This window comes from Oreochromis niloticus, linkage group LG22 (assembly GCF_001858045.2).
Source record: "Oreochromis niloticus isolate F11D_XX linkage group LG22, O_niloticus_UMD_NMBU, whole genome shotgun sequence".
Classification (NCBI taxonomy): Eukaryota; Metazoa; Chordata; class Actinopteri; order Cichliformes; family Cichlidae; genus Oreochromis; species Oreochromis niloticus.
The window spans coordinates 20,861,364-20,880,912 of NC_031985.2; the positions used below are offsets into that span (position 1 = coordinate 20,861,364).

At 43.0% G+C, this 19,549-nt stretch overlaps 1 protein-coding gene across 5 annotated transcripts in view; it reads left to right on the forward strand.

Moving 5' to 3' along the window:
• The window catches only part of ripor2 (RHO family interacting cell polarization regulator 2), a 69,336-nt gene that overhangs the window by 13,275 nt on the left and 36,512 nt on the right, over positions 1 to 19,549 (forward strand). Inside the window, exon 1 of one of the 5 annotated variants that reach the window (XM_005478501.4) lies at positions 8,402 to 8,706. The exons of the other annotated variants lie outside the window; for them this stretch is intronic. The gene's annotated coding sequence lies outside the window, so the exon portion shown is untranslated. Of the gene's footprint in view, positions 1 to 8,401; positions 8,707 to 19,549 lie in introns of those variants that run through there. 5 annotated transcript variants of the gene reach the window in all.

Here is a 19,549-nt window from a genome sequence, read left to right on the forward strand (position 1 = left end):
TCACAGCTTCACATATGAGTACTGATGAGCTCTTATTATGTTATCATTCTGATGACATGAAATCTATCTCGCTTCCACGGTACAAGCTTTTATCTCTTTGCCCTGAGGGTGAGATGAGCGATGCACCCCCACAACACGAGCGCGCACACTTAACACGAGCCATTAGCATAACATACAGAGCTCCAGGAGAATGCTGTAAGACTAGAAGCCTGGTCGGATTTCATAAATCCATTTTTCCCCCTCTTAGCCTCTTGTCTGTACTTGCCTTGTGCAGCAGAGGAAACCAAATCCTTCCCAGCTGACATTGTGCCCGATGACAGTGGATCACGACCAATGAGTGGCGAGCAAAGAGGATATCGAGCCATGATAGCTCAGTGACTAAAGCTGACTTCAGTTTTAGATAGTTAACAAATTTTACGTCATTTAAACCAGCACTAGTGCATCAAGTGTTTTTATGATCTACCCCACTTTGTAGAAAGAATAAGATGCTGATAAAATACTGAGTGGTTCCAGCTGAGACTAAAGTGCTTGTGTGACAAGAGAGAACGAGACTGCAGGGAACAAGACCGAAAACTTCTGCAACATATAGTGCGCTACATTTAGAGTCTGAACTCTTTGTTGCATTGAAAATCCTTTAAGCCCATTTTAGAGGTGAAAACAGCCGTGCAGTCAAACCTGACTCAGTTAATGAGTAGCTTTGTTTGTCAGAACTTATAAAAGAAAATCACATACTAATAAGTGATTTATGACTCGCCGGAAACCATTCCTGATGAGACACAATCACTGTAGTCGAGTGTGTTTGGCGTCTTGTTATTTACACTCACCTGCCACTAAAAGACGTCCACCTGCTCAACTGCTTGTTAATGCAAATATCTTATCAGCCAATCACATGGTGGCAGCTGAGTGCATGTAGGCATATAGGCATGTTCAACCTGAGCATCAGACTGGGGCAGAAACTTAAATGCAAAACAGATGGCTGCATCTCCCTGAGCATGGTTCTGCTTGAGGTTTGTCCTTTTCAAAGGGAGTTTTTCCTTCCCACTGTCACCAAGTGTGTGCTCCTAGGGGGCTCATCTCATTCCTGGAGTTTTACCAATCATTTTTCTAGCGATTAGCATCAACCCTTAGCAACCACAAACCAACTGGTCAGGAAACACTCATGTTTCCCTCATGAAAGGTGGTTTTGGAGCTAACATTAGCTGTTCTCTTTAAATGCCCTCCTTTGCCCTGCTTGTGGCAGGTCTGAGTGAATCACTGCAGCTTAGTGCTCTGGTTCAGCTGTACAAACTGAACACTCGATATATCAGTAAAATTTATTCAGGCCTGTTTAGATAGATTTTTATTATTTGCCTCATGTAAGACAGTAATACATATTTTTTAGGTCAAGTCTTTTCGGATGTTCTGATTTACTATTTTGATATGCTAGTTAAAGTCACCACTACCATGGAAGTTGAGATTTTGACTTAAAGCACTTTTTTCAAAATGTTTAGACACAATATTATCATTTTATCACAGCACCATAATCGTGTAGTGCAAAATCTGATATCTAGGCTAAAGCTTGTCTTGCCAGAGCTTGTTTAAGGCAGTATTTCTGGAGAAATTACACAGTGAATCTCAGTATTTGGTATGATTGTTGCTTATATCGTCTGGCACTAAAATTATATTTGTTTTTGCTTCCCCTTTACAGCTTCAGAATCTGTGGCACTGGGGTTTAGCAGACAATACTGTCTTAATAATGAAACCCCTCATACCTGTGACTCACTTCACTGTTAAAGTGTGTAAGCTGCAATCAAAATTCACACCAGGATTATATCAGACTTAGATAAAGAGCTTTCCCCGCAGCGAAAACAGAGAGTTCAGTCCGGCAGCACGGTAGTCAGACCGGGCAGTAATTTGGCCAATGTTTGTTGCTGTCTGTCAGCTTGAGCTGAACTTTTATGGGACATAAAGAGACACTCACCCCTCCCATGACTGCCAATCACAAACTGGTTTGTCAGGGATGCTATCAATGGAAATGCATATCTGTTATCAGAGCGAGTACGACAGGGGGAGCGGGCTGAGCTCCAGAATGATGTGAACTAACTCGCCCCGCCGTCAGACACACACATGCACTGAGCCATTCCTGTTTGAAAACTGCCTTGAAAATTCACACACTGGCAGTCCACCCACACACAAAACCTCCAGTGTGTGGCCACAGATGTCGTCTCTGTCCACGGGGATGCAACACGCTAACAGACTAACGTGACAGTCCTGCAGTTCATGCGTCAGCGGCCGCTCTGTGTCGGGGAAAGCTCTGACCTGAGGGGACCTAGTGTAGCTGGCATATTACTGCTCCGCTCTGCATCTCCCCTCTCCCTGCTTCTGACAGTTGGCTTCACTGACCTACTTTAGCCAGAAGCCTACAACTACTATTACTATTATTATTTTCTGCAGCTCTCACTGAATGAGAGGTGAGAGAAAAATTAAAAGAGCAACAAAAACAAAGGGGAAGTTTAATGGTGCAACATTCGGTAAGCCAGATGATGCAAGAGCAGAAATCTTTCTCTCTCTGCAGACATATCTCAGCCTTTTTTTTTTGCTCACTGATATTTGCACGTGGTTTATATGAAAGGCGGCAGTTTCACCTTTCGCTTTACAGTTCTCGTGCGGTTACCATGGCAGTGTGTGCTGTGGTCAACACTGGGCGTGCGAGGTTTACACTTAGTGGTTTGGAACTTCTCTCACAGTGAGGTAACCCTGTTTAGAGCATGGAGCGTAGCAGGCCACCCATGGCTCTTCACAGAGCAGATTAGCGCCTCTTATTTGGCACTGGGTCAGAGTGCATGTAATTTAAATGGACAAGCCACCAGTTAGGGTTAAACAAAAGCATAAATCCTGAGAAAGTTACCTGGATCTTGCAGAGTTCTCTTTGCAGGTATGCCACCCACAATGCAGTTGTTATTTTAATATAAAATGACTTCGAGGTCCATCAGGAAGAAGGAGAAGTACAAGCTCACAGCCACACCTAAGGCCCTTTTAGACTCACCAGCTGGCCTAACATGCACATCGGCTGGACTGTGGTGGTGGTGCTGGATCAGGAGCACCTGCAGAAAACCCACACAGCTGCAGGAAGCACCTGCAATCATCCAAAAAGGCCCCAGAGGACAAGGAGGTTTGAAACTGGAAACCTCTTGCTGTTAGGCGACAATGTTAACCGAAGTGATATCATTCCATAACAAAATTTCACTATAAATAACAAATTACAAACTAAAACAGTTTAAAATGTATTTTCATAAAATGGATTCACCACTTACAGACGTGTTTTAAAACCAGTCACATTTCTTAACCATTTCTAAAGATGGTTATGTGGTAATGTCTGCTAAAACCAGTAAGAAGCCTCGCTGCTGAATTCTTTTCCATTTGTGCAGCTTTTTAAATCTATACAGAGTCAGAAGCATGCTCTATAACACACATCCACGCCTTGTCAGGTTACTCTGGCTGTGAGTTGGATGATATTGTTGACACACACATGCATGAGATGCCTCCAAGCCCCAGGGGGGCCAGGAGTCTACCTGCAACAGCCAAGCTGTCATTACAGACCAAAGCAGACAGGAGCCACGGAGCCATGCCACGGGGCAGTACACGCCTGTAATTGATTCACCTCCGTACAGTACGCCTGACTCAGAGAGACGTACTGAATAATAGGCAGCTTTGTACAAACTTATAGCAGCTTTAAATAAACTTTATTCACAGTAGTGATAACACTTGTCAAAAATAAAGGACAAGATTGTGTTTTAAATAGATTTTATGATATATTTATGTGTGTGTAGAACCCATTAAAAATGAGGTATGGGTTCCTCTGATGGGATGCAACCAGTCGCCAAGCCACCCTTGGCCGAGCATATCCCAGGCATGTCGTACAGTAGAACAGATCCAGAAAGATGTGCACTACTCTGGCAGTGCAGAGCTGGGCATAGTCCTGCTGGAACAGCCACAAGAACTGCAGAGGAACAGGTTGGAGCACCTCATTTTGGTGCCTTTGTCCACTCGGATTTCCACCAAGATTCAGACCAGAGATGGTTCTTTCATTCACATGCATGCCAGCATCCAGTGTGTCAATACCCTAATGATAGTCTATACACAGAGGGGTTTTATGTGCAGTAAACTGAACCAATTCTGAGGTTTATGAGTGTTGCTGATTGTTCCAATCAACCGGAACTGAAAACTAGCCACAGAACATGTTTGGGTAAAATGATGTACTGAGAAATGGATTTGAAACAAAGACTGAAACATATTTCACAACACAAAGCTTGAGTTTCCCTTTTATATAACTTGCAAAGAATGTTGTGAGTTACACTCGTGGTTACCTATTAAACCTGTGCATTGTTTGGGCAGCAGTAAAAGCAGCTGCATATTTAGAGCACATAAATACATAGTAATTAATAAAGCGTGGTTTTAATTAAAGTAGAGCTGCTGATGTCATAATGTGTGTTGGATTCAGAGGAGAAAAATTCAACGATGATTCGACCTAAACGAGGCAAGTAATCTGAGCAGAGGCAGCACTCAGCCTTCAGTCACACACACATCATCATCAGCTGCGCCTGTACATCCTTTAGCCTTGACATCCTGGCCTTCCAGTCATGTGGTCTTTTGAAATCACTGTGGCTTTAGCGGTCAGACGCTGTTAAGCAGAGATGAGGGAATATGGGAAAAGGATCAAAAAAAGAGTAAAATGTAAAATAAAAAAGTTTGAATGAAGTAGAATCTGAGCTACAGAGAGAGACAGGAGTTTCAATGCTGCGCTACAGGCCGAGCAGGAGACTGAAGGTGGTGAACAGCAGCAGCGGCGGAGGCTGGTATGGAAGGAAAGGAGCTGCGCTGCTGGGAGGTCAGTGGAAGTTGTTCCATTCATAGTTTGTGTATATGAAAGGGTGTGTAGGTTTATGTGAACAGGGTATGCACCCATGTACGCTGGGCAGCTATACCCACACAGAAACAAGGTCTTAGAGTCAAAGTAGTCAGGAGACGCTGGCAGCCACCACAACAAGTGTGGAACAAGTATGTTTTAAGTGCAGCTTAAATCAGGGAGGGACTGACAGAGCTGGAGCACACCAGAGAAGGAAGGAGAAAAGAAAAAGCACTTCTTTTTTTAAACCTTGATTGAGGACATTATGTAACTGTTCCAGCTTATTTGTTTGCTTGTCCGCCTGTTTGTTAGCAAGATGACTCATTAAGTTCTGGACAGGTGCGCACGAGCATTTTACCAGAGGTGTTTTGCTTGGCAGAACTTAGAAGGGACAAACTTTTTAGAGCAAATTGATTCATTAGCAATGCAATATAGGTGATATATTGGACAAAAACTGATTCAGATCCAGATTTTCCTTGATTGTGTAACTCAATTCGTGCATGGTGTGGAGGAAATCTTCAGCCTTAGTTTAGGTATGCAGGCTTAGGCTACTTTTGTTTGTAAGGTAAAAATAGAGAGAAAGAAAACTGGAGTTAACATTTTGGAGTTTGTGATTTATTACATTATATTAAAGGGTGTTTTTTTAAAAACATATTGCTAGATGTGTGGTTTTGTTTGTATGTAACTGGTCTGCTTGGTCTATATGTTGTTCTCTTTGTGGTGTGCATGTAGAAGGAGGTAAATATAGCTGCTGGTCAGGGGCTGCTGATGACAGCCATAATTACAGGCTGGGCTGTCCAACAGCTGAGAGGAAGAGAGAGAGAGTGTGTGTTAGTGCTAATCGAGGAGCTCATGGAAACCAACTCTCTGGCTCTGCTGGACCTGAGATTTAACAGCAAAATGCACAACACAAAGTAAGAGCAAATAAAAATGTACTTGCTGAAAAGATGATTAAAAAATAGGGATGAACCGCTCAGCAATAGTTAGTGTGAAAGAAAAAGGCTGAGTAATGATCGTGTTTGAGGTGAGTGGCTGCATTTATCTGGCAGGCTCAGGTGGGGAAAGTTCGCTGACAGCAGAACATATGGAGCTGCTAATGAGGAAGAGACGCCTTAGGGTGATAAAAACAATTCAGAAAGTTAGCATTATGTCGTTAAGCCAAATGGTGGCTTTATGGCTTCCCTTCAGACATAAACACTTTAAATCATCATCTGACTTTTAGCAAGAAATACAATAAGGACATTTCCTCCAAGTCGTTCCTCTAAACCTTTATCCGTCTTTCATTCATCCCTCCTCTCTGTCTGTATCTGTCATCATCATTATGCAGCCTAATGGCCGGCATATGCATTTCCCATCAGCTAGAAATTAAATCAAGAATGACTTTGATGATTTGAGTCACTTTGTCAGTTCACTTTACAGATTCACAGTCATCTCATTTCTTCTGTGTTTCCCCAAAGCTAAGTTACATTCGTGTCGTGTCGAAACCACGCTCCACCAAAGTTGTCCGTAAGGTCGATTTATGACTAAGCTAGCCTACTTCTGTCAGATTATGAGGACTTCTGTGGATTTCTCTGCCTTTTTATCGATGTTTTAAGAAGGAACTAATATGCTCGGTGAATCACAGCTGAGCAGTCTGTGGTCACAAGTGAAAGGGTTCCCCTTCCTGCTGTAACTACTGCAGGACGCTGGTGAAATCAGCGATTCGTTCAGTTTAAATTCTGCTCATAAAGATTGATTTGGGCATGTGTTACACTTTACTGCACACTTATCCAGGAAAAGATTAAAGGACAGCAAACCCAGCTTTGCCTCCAATGCACCGTACAGCTGGCCGAGCAGCAGTCCTGAAGACGGAAAGATGTGTTTTAAAGGTGTTTGTAACAATAACCACCTTAAGCATCTCTTTAGCCTCTTCTTGATTCTTTTGGACCTTGTGCCACTTATATCTGATCACAGCTTCTCACCCTAAAGAGCACCTTTGGCCTTTTTTTTTTTTTTTTTTAGAAAAGACAATAATTTAACACAAAATTAAAGAAACTGAACAATTTTCAACCTGCGTGAAAACCTGATGAACCCAGCCTCTAAGATTTATCATATCGGTGAGTCGTTTTAAAAGTCCCTCTCTCTACTAAAAACCAAGCTGATGAATTAAAAGGGACAAGCCATTTTCTGCTCCCTTTGCTTCTTGGAAGGGTGAGCTGAATTGGATTTGTATGGACTCAGCGGAACAATGTATCCACTTATGGAGGGCAATTATGTTGGCAGGAGCACTTCACGACGAGTCGCTCTTCATAAGTCGTGCCACAGAAATGTATTTTCCCTCGGCCTCAAATAGCAGCACCTGTGCTTCATGCTGTTTGTAGCTTCTAAAGATGGAAGCGTTTGTCTTCTTCATGGTTCCCTTGCATGTAATTCGGTTAGTTTGCAGCTTGCTTTCCAAGGAAAAGAACTCTCAGCAAACCCCTATTGAGGCAAACAGGCTGACGAGGTAATTTGGAATAATCTGTTGGTGCTAAGATGTACATTCACGGGTAATTATATAATCAGTCGTACAACCTGACAATAAGAGAAATGAAACAGCTTTCAGGCACTGGTGAAATGTTGCAGAATGAGGCATGAAATTAATTTAATTCCTTAAAGCTATGAAAGCTTCCTAAACATGATCCCACTGCTGTCCAGAGTGCACGCACATAGTGATAATTCATAATCTAACTCAATACATTGTTCTATATTTTCTCTAAAGTGAGCGTGCATGAACGCATCCTTATTGGTGAATGGTTTATGAGTGCAGATCATATCCTGTAGCTGATAAACCTTTACAAACAGCATGTTTATGAAGGTCTTTCCTTTTAATTGCGCATCATTAGCTTGGCATAAACACATATTTATATATAGAAATAACAAATTGTGATTTGGACTATTTATAGATCAAAATAAAAGAGAGTAACTCCAAATACTTCCTCAGAGGAGGAAAAATTATGTTGGCATTCCCTATTGGCTCTCAGTCTCCGCTTATTATCTGTGCCAAGTTTTTATTATCTACACTGTACACAGCAGATAAAACAGAGCAGCTTCACAGCATGCTGAGATATCAACCAATACGCTTACAGTGCAGTAACCCTGTTTGATGTCTGTATGAGTGTTAGCTTGTAGATTATAGCCAATAAAAAGCACCAAAACATAGAATGCGCTATAAAAGAGGTCTGCAAAAATTATGCAATAATATGATCTCAGTTGATACTGGCCACCCTTTGCAAGGTTATCAAGGTGAGATATTAAATAGCAGAAGTATTCAGTCTTTGAAACTCACGATAATACAGCTCGTTCGTTTTTGGAGATGGAGACAAAGGGAGAGACGCGTAAATGAATGCACGTACGGGCACCCCCACCGCCACACGATGGAGTTGAGGGTCATTCTTCAGCCGTGGTTAGGGTACAGAAAAGATCGACCCCGCCCTCCCCGTGACATCCTCCGCCTCTGATTGGCCGCCGCTGTTCAGGAGGAGCGCTGCAAACACAAACTGGAATGTGTGAGTGGGCTCAGTGTTTGCTCTGGACCGAGCCGCAACGACTGTTCATCGAGGTGGGGGGGTGAAAAATAAAGCGACGATCATCCATCACTCATCCGGGCAGCTGGTCCGTCTCTCTGGGAATGAGATTTTCTGAACTGTCACTGAATTGGTGCTAAAATCCTCCGCGCAGAAAGCGAAAAATCACTTTTGTGGGTTTTTTTAATATATATTTTTCTTACGCATGGATGGAGAGGCGCAGGTAGACGGTCGGAGACGCCGCTGAGGAGCCGCTGTCGTGAAGTTTTTCCAGAGGTGGGTTGAAGCATTGTTCGGTTCTACTTCACAAAGGGTTAAACCGGGAAGAAAATAGGCTCGTGGTTTGGTGTGGGGCGCTCATTCAGGGGAAGTCCTCTTTCCCCACTGTGGAGGAAGGCTGATTCCCCGGGGCACTGGGTTAGTGGATCAAGGCGACGCGTGAATTGATTTCACCGAGGATGGAGCTTAGTGGAGGATAAACGTACGGAAGCTTATAATAATTTCATTTTCACCCCCTTACATAAATCTCTTAGATCGCAGGATTAAACTTATAGAATAATATTTTGTTTTGGGGCTTCACGCTTTTCTGAAAATAAACAACTTCAGAAAATTGAACTCCGAAACTGTAAAACGGAGAGTATTTTTAGCCTCGAACATGTGCGTGTGCGGCTCTTTGTGTCAGGTGTCACTCTGTTCTTCTGACATGAACCTCTGTGATCAGTGTTGACTGGAAGCATGCAAAGTAGGTTTAAAATGGTATTATCACAGCATCCACACGTGTTGGGACTCAGTGCAATTCAAACGCGAGAATCAGGCCAGTGAATTTTACAAATGCATCTCCGGGTTTGTTGGGGATGAGGCAGGGTCAAAGGGCATCCATTGTCCACTGAAACCACCCACGGTGGATCTTCCAGCTGAACCAGAGCAGATAAACAGAGCAGCAGCAGCGCTGAGGAGGAACTGTCTGTGAAGTGAGCTCTGACTGTTCTGTCAGAAGACATTGCCAGTAGTTAGCAGGTTTCTACCTGCCAGATGGACGTTTCTTTTTTTGCTGCTTCCTGGGCCCTGTAACCCAGAGGGATGCATGATTTTCCTTGAGTTTTATAAATCTAGCTCTGTTTAAAGGCTTTCCAGCTGAGCTGACGTTATCTCTTCAGCTGCGTGTCCTTCAAGTTGATCAAAAGGTTCTTCAGGCAATCAGAAGTCTTCAGTTCAAAGCCATCTCCAGCACACATAAAAATAACAACAAAACAACATGAAAATCGGCTGCCTATAAAACCACGCAGGCGTCCCTCCTGGCTGCTCATGCCGTTTCTGAGGAATAGGGCTTTCTTTTTTTTTTCAGGGCTAAATGCTCTTTCAGTGCAGCGCCAGGCTGACTTTGATATGGTTAAGTGGAAGTGCTTTGCTTCGCTGCCAGGCTGTTTGGGCCGTGGTTAAGCTGTTTGAAGGGGGCTGGAGACGAGGGGTAGGGTGTTTGTGCCAAGCTGAGATGGGCTGCGGGGATGCAGGACCAGCGTCTGTTCCCAGACTTTCACACATGCTCCCCCCCTCACCTTCTCTCCACTTTACCACAACCGGCTTTTCATTCCCCGCATCTGCTGCCTCAACCGTCCCTCCTTTTTCTCCCCCTCTCTCTCTCCAGCTTTCACTTTCTGAGTCTCACACATGCAGGGGCAAGCACACCCACATGCACTCATTTCCTTCTCTTTCTCTCCAAAAGCCTCATTAAAGGAATTATGACTGTGTGGTTTGGAGGAAATTCAGAGGCTCTGTCATTTTGTTGGGTTTTCCCCTCAACTACCAAAACACAACACTGCAGCGTTGGTGTCAACTAAGTGGGATTTGAGGAATGTCGGTATCACCTGAGCGCTTGTATCGGGCCTGGGCTGCAGCATAACTTTAGTTACATTATCCACAATTTCCTTTCCATATTACTCATTTTGTCTATGACAGCTGCCAGTTTCACAGAGCGCAGAGATTTATTAGATGTCACTCTTCTTTAAATCCGACCAGAAGTTCAAAACCCAAAGATATTCAGATCACTATCAGATAAAACAAGGAAGTATGTTTATGTTTGTGAAGCCGTTTCCAAAGAAAGTTTGGCATTGCTGCTTGGAAAAAAATCTAACCATCTCAACTTAATGTCAGTCATCAAAAGATTATTTTTTTATGGAGCAGCAGCCCTCTAACACCATTTCAAAACTCGAAACCAAGCCCAAACTCTTGGCAAAGTAATTAATTTAATTGCTGTTAATTTTAGTAAACTGTAATTATCTTGTCAACTTATCAAACCATTCAAATAAGGTTTTGAAGTTTTGTTTGTAGCGCTACAGAGAATATTTCTTTTTGATGGTTTTTTGTATCTTTATGAAGATATTAAAGAAAATATTAGTCATAAAAACCAATAAATCTGATAATAGGTTGTATTTCAAAACCCAAAGAGCGAGCTAGTTTACTACATAGAATGTATATAGATGATGTAACTAACATGACATCACCCATTTGTTTGTAAATACTGTTTTGAAGCTTCAAATTTGAACATTTGGACGACTCCAACTTGTATTGGTTTGTTTGTTTGTTTGTTTGTTTTAATGACATGTGAATGAGAGGCTAAACCTGGCAAGTTATCAACAACCGCTAGCTAGCTGGGCTAACAAAGTCTACGTTTACTTATTGTGATCTAAGATAAGAAGTTAATTTTCATTGAGGCAACAGCAAACACAGGTTACCCTAAGCAGCCACGTTCTGGATAATGCCAAACTTTAAGCTTTAGTGCAGGAAAAAAAACAGTCACCCCTGTACAGTTATTAGCAAAAGTGAAATTAGCTAAAGAGACTTCAGGCTGTAAATCTGCTCATTTTTTTTCTGTAAACCGGTTTATTTTAACACAGGAATCTGGGGTCACTTTCATACTTCAGGGCTAAAAGCAAATCTTTAAATCAACGTATTGATTTATCAACGTACGCTGATTTTTCTACTGTGGCGTGACCTCACTGACCGCCTCACGTAGATACTTCAAAAGAAGTGAGTTATGAAGGTTATGCAAATGCCAAAACAAGAGAAGCATGACCTGGTAGTCCATTGTGAACACAGTAAGTATTTTAGTGCTTTTAAGTCTATCAGCGTCTCACACATGGCACACTTGACCTTTTTCTTCCTAAGTACACCCACTTGTACTTCTCAGGAATATTGCTTGCTACTGTGCGTGTGTGTGTGTGGGTGGGTGCTTGTATTCACTGCATGCACCTACATATGTTTTTCCATCTGTGTGCATATATGTGTTTTTTTGGGGGGGAAAACGAAGGCCTTGCATTCTTACAGGAGGAGTGCCTCCTTGAAGTTTTCACAGCTGATAGTTATTTCTTAAGGACCGTAGGCTGCAGAAAGTTAAAGCTCTCCACGTCCCAGTGGAAGGAAATGAATCCAATTGGAGTCTTTTGACGCTCCGAACGCTCTGAAGGAGTTTGATATTGAGGACGACTTGAAGAATAAAGTCTCAGAACTCCTGCTGAGTTCATCCTGACTTCCAATTTTAACTCGACCCCCAGCCTGCGTCTGGGAAGCTGCTGTGATACAAACCGTGACTTGCAAGAGGCTGATTTTTTTTTCTGGTCCTTTGATGAAACTTGAATGCTCCCTGTGGAGAAAATGGGTCATTCTGATCACTGGTATACTGTAGATGACAGTTGTTTTCAGAGCACATCCAGTCTAGTGTTATTTTAGTAACAGAGTCTCTTTGTAACTTTCCAAACTTTAGCAGAAATGTCTGTTTGTGTAAAGAGCTTCATCACATGCTGAGCTAACTGAGATAAACCTCCATTTAGGTTGTGGGGTGAGATAAAGCTGCCAGCTGTAAGTCAGAGGTTATCTCAGGATGATAGTCTTATTAGGCTGTTCCAACATGCCTGGCCCTACAATCACTGCCTCCTCAGAGGGGGGGTGTGGGAGGTTTTCATGTTAGTCGGGAACTCTGGTGTCAAGAAGGTGGGTCATAAGCTGTTACACTGGGGTTAAGTGGTATGTGGAAGGAGTGGAGGGAAGGGATCAGCTGGAAGGAATGAGGAGTGGTGGAGGGTGATGGTATCCTCAGGGAAGGTGGGGGGCGGGGTCAGATGAGATAAGAGAGGAACTTTAAGTTGGAGAGGAAGAGTCACTACTGGAGGTCACTTTGATGGTGGTTACACCACGATTAGCAGATAGACTCTTTTTTTGAAAAGTCGCGAGAAAGTGGTTCGGTTATTGATGTCTGATATCTCTTTACGTTTATATTTACAATTTCATTTTTGACTAATTATTTATTTTGCAGAACTTAAATTCTCACCAGCCTCTGCTGTACGTCCTGCCAGATCAAACATCGTGAGGTAATAATGCCTCAAATGTCACTGATGTCTGGGTCACTCCCTGACAGGTTTGATGGGTGTCCTTCCTGGGCTTTCTAGGAAGGGAGAGCTTGTTTAGAAGAATTTCATGTACCACAAGGTGGGATTGTACTTTCACTTTAAAATTGACCTGCTATACTTTTTCTTTCTTCTGTCATATAAAAGGATGGGTGTCCTTAAGGTTTTGATGGTACTAGTGCTCGGTAGTGGTGGGCGGATCGATCCAAATATCGATTGTATTGATACCAAGTCGGTATCGGTATCGGATTGATACTAGCCTGGTGAGATCAATTCTTTACTTTAAGTTTCGCTCTTGTTTGCAATGCTGTGGTTTCAGTAAAGACGAAACAGCCAGGTCACCGGACTCGCCGCTCCTGTGTCAGCGCAGAGCAGGCACACCCCCCCCCCCCCCCCCTCTTGTGTTTAGATGTTGTGCTGTCACGTGACGTGACTTAGACGCACAAAGCAAACAAACAAGCAATTTGCTGGCTCAGGTTGATCAGCACAGAGAAAATACAACAGAAGAATGGCAGAGAGGAAGAGTAGCGCCGTGTGGCTGTATTTTCAAGTCGAAAATGAGACAACAGCAAAATGTGGGATTTGTAGAAAGCTTGTCAGGTATAGTGGAAACACTACCAATTTATATAAACATTAAAAAAACCATATAAAATTATTTATTGAAAAGTATCGGTATCGGCGATACTGGCACATATTTACTTGGTATCGGGTCGATACCAAAATATGCAGTATCGCACACCACTACTTATCGGTAGTAAGGAGCAAAGATAAATCTATATTCTTAATTTCTCCAATACCAAACGCCATAAATGGGGGTTAATACTTATACCCTGGGGCCCATTTAATTCCGCTTTTCACAATCATAGATGACTTTAAGAAAATCTGACAGCAGAGCCGCATTAGTTTGATCTAAAGCACAAGAGGATGATTGTTAGGCACCGTGACGGTCTGGAAGCTCATACAAATATGGAATTTAACATCAATATAGTAAAACCTTAATCTTGTGTAGCTGTTACTCAACTGTATTAAAAGCAGACATGCTGCATTAACTTTTTTATATAAATAATACGATCAGCGTTCATCGGTTTGTGTCTGAGGGTCTGATGGGACCAGAGTTTGAGGTGGACACCACGGCCCCTCTGACAGTCAGCCTCATTACAGCGACTCAGTTTTTGCCTCCTGTGACCATTTTCAGTCACGGTGTCACAGCAGCGTTTGTCTTTTCTTTCACTCTGCTTCACTCGTCCCTCTAAGAGAGACACTGAAACCAGTGCTGGCTTATTAATGAGCGGAGCTACAATAAGATTAGCCTATAGAATCGCTACAGAGGACTGAGCTGTCTAAAGACACATCAGAGCTTTTTAGGCCAGTGTTGAGAACAGTGCGGCTTAAACACAATGAGTGCGGATAATAGTGCAGAAGGTTCTGCCTGTTATATCCCATTAAAGTCACAACACACACAAACACACAGGCTTGTGTGTACTTGTCTTTGCATGTTTTTGTTTTTGTTTTTTCTTCTGACCGCACGAGTAAGAAGCGGTGATGTATGAAAATTGGAAAACCGGAACAATTATGTGCCGCTAATGGACCTAATAAGTGTCCAGCTCCGTGTGTGTGTGTCTGTGTGTGTTTGTGTGTGTGCGGGGCATCAATCAGGCTGAGTGCTTGCTCGGCATCCCTTTGGGTTTTCCATCTATGTTATTGTGTTTTTCTATCAGTTTCCCTCCATCCCTCTTTTCTCTGGTACTTTCTCCACCCTCCTCCACCACATCTATTTACCCCCCTGTCCTTTCTCTGCCCTCCTGCGTAGATACAGATGAGGAATTTATGGTAGGGTGTGTGAACCCATCCTCACCCCCTCCTCCTGTTGTTTCGGAGCAGATCAGCTTGGCGTGTGTGTGTCTGTCTGAGGTGTTCCCCATTAATCCTCCCCCACATCTGCGTTACTGTTCTATGAGGCATGCGCCACATGCTGCATGCTCTGCACGAGACATCATGGGAGATCCATGATATCAGACATACTGGCACACACACACACGCACACACACCTCTGGCCGCAGCAGTTGGTAGTAGCAGCGTTATGATTGTCATAAGCGTTTTAGCGTCCTAAGCTGATAATCTGTCTGTTTTGGTGTTTGATGTGCTTCCTCTGCAGCAGTCCAGCAGCTGGATGACACTCTATTGGTTCACGTCTGTGTGTGTGTCGTGATCTTTTCATGTCTGGGTCTTTGTTTTGACAGCATGACAACACAGGCTAACAGATTGGTGGCACATCCGGTGCCAGCAGTCCTGACAGTTTTCTTCATAGTTACTGGTAGGAAGTCGTGCACGAGCTGTCAGCGTTTCTGGGCTACCAGGGTGATGGATCTCTCAGCTGCACTTGTCTTCTCTGCCTCCTGCCTCCAGTCTTCGCTCGTTGGTGAGCTATCTCGCACCGTTTTTTTCCCCCATGCGTGTGATTACATCTTGTCACAGACATGTTTGCAACTTAAGGCATCCTGAAGTGGGCGTTCCCATTACTCAGCTGCTTGAGGGCGTCTGTGACACACAGCTGTGCGGTGACAGATGACTTAAGAAGGTGGAGAAGGGGTTGGAGTGTGTAACTCCTCTGTCCTAAGGGGGAATCGTTGTAAGGATGACTGAAACCTGCTACTCAAAGTACATCTGGTGTGGTGATGATGTTTTTTCTGACATTACAACAGCTGCAAATGCAGTTATCTCTGAACATATTGATCAGAATCAATTGTTAATAATCTATTCAGCATTTTAGGAGAACTGAACTGCACACATGGGGAGGATAGCTGTGGATTTAGGAAGAAAACCAGGCTGGAAGCTGTGGGAAATCAAGTTGGATTATGGGAATTATGGGATCTGATAATCTTATGGATGTATATATTGCTTTCTCTGCAATATATATTATGAGATTTTTAACTCTTACTGCAATAGGACAGGAAAGACATGCTGTAAAAGGCCTCGGGGTGCATTCAAGCCCAGGCATTATCCTTATCCATGTGGCTCACCCACTCTACCCAGTGAGCTAAACCAGCGCTCCTGCTTTTAGTTTTCCTAAAATCATGACTTGATTTATTGATTTAACAAATCAGTCAACCGTCAGAGTGTTTCATCTATGCTCATGATTCTTACAAGTCTTTCAGACTGCGATTGTTGCAACTCTAACTCAGGAGGTTCAGCAGGTTGTCCTCCAGTCTGGTGGCTGATCCTCGGCTCCTCCGCTCTGCATGTCTAAGTAGTGTAAAAATTCTTTAAGTGGTCAGTGGCACCATTTACCATCAATAAATAATCAGCAGCTGAGAAAGGTCAGAGAGTTTTTCCTTCCCCCGTAAATGTTTACCTTCTAACGGCGTTGGCTGAAGTGCTAATGTATCAAATACATAAAATTCAGCATATTCATGTGCAGCATCTTTTAGCTGTCGACCTTTAGCGCACGCGCTCACCTCTCTCCTGCTCATCCTCTGCTTCATGCTGCAGATAAAAGCTGCCGCACTATAATAAAATAAAGAAATCATAAAATAAATGTCAGTAATCCGTACAGGAGATCACAGCGGGACCAGATGTGGGCTTTGTGAAACATCTGTGTGTGGAGAGGCTTGGCTGTGAGCAGGTGAGCGAGTTCATGCGATGACTGGCGCGATGGACGGTGATGCAGCGTCTCTGCTGCCAATCTGTAGCATCTGCAGCACCATCCACACGCTTCTCTGTGAGCGTCTGAGTCATCTTTTCGCTTTTGTTGTCATACAGCGACTCTCTGAGCTACACCCAGTACCAAGACTTTAACACGTCACACATCAGCACATAAACGGACCCATGTATTATAGCGTTCACTGGTCGTAAAAGCTGCCCTGCTCCTTACTGAATCTTCTTTATAAGCAGTGCTGAAATCTCCACGTTAACTTGAAGTATCCAACTGTGAAATAACACTTTAGAGGGAAAGGAAAGTCCTCCTCTTCAGTCTGTTTCTCCACCAGAGAAAGTTGCTTTCAGGGACATGATGTTCTTTTTCTGTCATCTTCCATCAGCCTTTTTTAAAAAGGCTGATGTTTCTTCTCTTTCATTCAGCCGCTGGGTAAATTTTGTGTCGTTAACATTATAGTAATGGCTAACTCAAGGCAACAGGAGGAGTGAATGGAACAGAAATCCACCATGACTTCTGTTTGTGAAATACACCCACAGACCTGAATGCATTGCTGGTAAGAGAGAGAGAGGGAGAGTATGGGCATATGGCTGTATTATGAAACAAATATAGCCAGAAAGCATGTGCTGTATGGATGTAGGTCATATTTTGCTTGTTTTGGTTTTTTTTAGAGAAAATGTGGTTAGATGTTGCATAAATTGCTTTTTTTTCCTAAGCAATATATCACTGTGTGCAGTTTTTTACCCTATTAAACATTAATAAGCAGTGATAACTCAGGTCAGCAGGCCTGATCTCGGCTCGTTGTTAGTAATAAGTCCAGAGAAATGTTTCACCTCACAGCTGACACAGTGGCAAACTCTATCGCTGACTGGCTGATTCACACATGGCTGTGCGATACTCTGAGATTGTGTTACCACAGCAGCTGCCAGCGGTGAAAACATTGTTGTCTTTTCCCACTGAAAATAACAAATGGAGCTGAAATAAGCTGCGTAATCCTGTTTTGTATGGTAACTGCATTCCAGCGCTGCGGCATAGGTGGCCACTTTCAGTCGGAGCCAGCGCATGATGGACAAATCAAAGAACCAGAGGAAGCAGGGAACGGGTTCTCATGCTGACCCACATTCAGAGCACACTGATATGTTAATCAAGCGTCCCTTTTTATTTACATGTAGAAGAAGACACTGTGGGGCTTAATCTTCTGCGCAGCTCCCCTTTTTTGATTTTGAGGAAAATGTTTTCGCTCTCTTGCTGTGCCGATAGATCAGTCGGCGTCATGAAGAACAAACACCTGGTTAAAACATATGGAGCCTTTTTTTTCTTTGTCAGAGTGTAGGGTGTTGTTGTTAAGAGGCAGCGTTTCCTGTCCCTGCCATCTGTGTCATTTCTGACTAAGCATCACAGATGGGTGGGTTTATTAATACTCTGCAATCAAGTTAGGTGAGCTTGTATGAGCTCAGCAGCAAATGCACTATGGCTGTGGATGTGCTGTTGAGGTACTTCATTTTGTTGCAGCATTCAGTGATTTTTTTTTTTTTAACTATGTGTGCACACTTAAGTCAGAAAAACATGCATCATGTGTTTGTGGTTAGGCCTCGATCTCTCAGCTGCTGCTACATCTTTGTACCGTGCTCTTTAATGTGCGAATTATTAAAAAAATCATCTTCTAGACCATTAATCTGGATGCTGCATTCACTGGTGAGGCTTACAGTGATTGCACGCGACCCTCCTGCTGAAATGCCTGAATGTAACCTCAGGCCCGACACGCCTCAGTTAATCTGGTCAAATTCCACTTCATATCGTGTTCTTAATTTTTCCCGTGCGCCGTGAGGACCCTGATGACTTATAATTGGAGTGGAGTGACCAAATTCGCATCTTACTGATGTTTTTGGGCAGACTTTGACGCGCGCAATGAACACACTAGTGTCTGAAGCGGTGCAGGTTTCTTTAGATGTTATGAAAAGGTGGAGAGAAATGATCTTTGACTTTTCTGACAGATTTAAATAAATCTATTAATAACTGATTAGTTCACAGATTGATAAATCAGGAATAGATCGCGTCGATACGGACTTAAAATATCTGCCAGTGCTATGTTTCCGTAGTGTGTTTTATCACACACACACACACACACACACACACACACACACACACACACACACACACACACACAGAGAGGCCACCACAGTACCGTCACGTCCTGTCTGCATTGCATCCAGTTCCCAGTCTTTCTCACAATAAAGCGTTTGACTGCATCAGATGACTGAGTCGACTCTCAGCTGATTCTTTTTATTATTTATAGGGTCTAGATCAGTTCAGTGATGACCTCGTAAAGCTTTTTTCTTTTTTTCCCTTTTTTTTTTTTTAAAGTAAATCCGTCACCATGGGAGGATGACTAAGATCAGTCTGACTAATTAGGTCAGGATTTCAGGCAGAGAGACTATTTTTGGTCAGAAGACCCGATACGAGTAAAGGGTCTTTCTTATTGGGAAGGGAAGCATCGGTTTATATGTTAGCACTGGCTGAAAGTGTGTGTGTGTGTGTGTGTGTGTGTGTGTGTGTGTGAGAGACACTGCAGATAAGATAACATCCACGGTTATCAGTGAGTGATATCTGTTTTATAACATCAGGTTTGCGTCGGCTAAATCTTTAAAGATAGTTTGATGAAGAATCGACGCACTTTAACATTTTCCTTTAACAAAATGAGGAATAAACAGCAAGAAAAACATGTTGTAATCGTTCCAGCATCCTTAAAAACAGTTTTTGTTGTTGTCCTGGTATAAATTTGATTTAAAAAGAATCAGTGCGAGCTATCTCCCTAATCCGAGCTGTTTCTTGTGGAAGCTTCCTGTTAAATAGTCTCACTGCTCGCTCCAAACAGAAATCAATTCCCTGACCAAACTGAGTTAGTCTGTGTTGTTTTACATGTGTGTTTGGGTGTCACGTTGAACATTTATGTTCTTTCTGGAATTTCCCACCATTGCAGCCGTTCAAAGAGATGGCTGAGGGGGGAAAAAAGAGCTCTGTGAGCACATGTGGAGAGGACTCACCAGGTACCAGCATCACACATGAA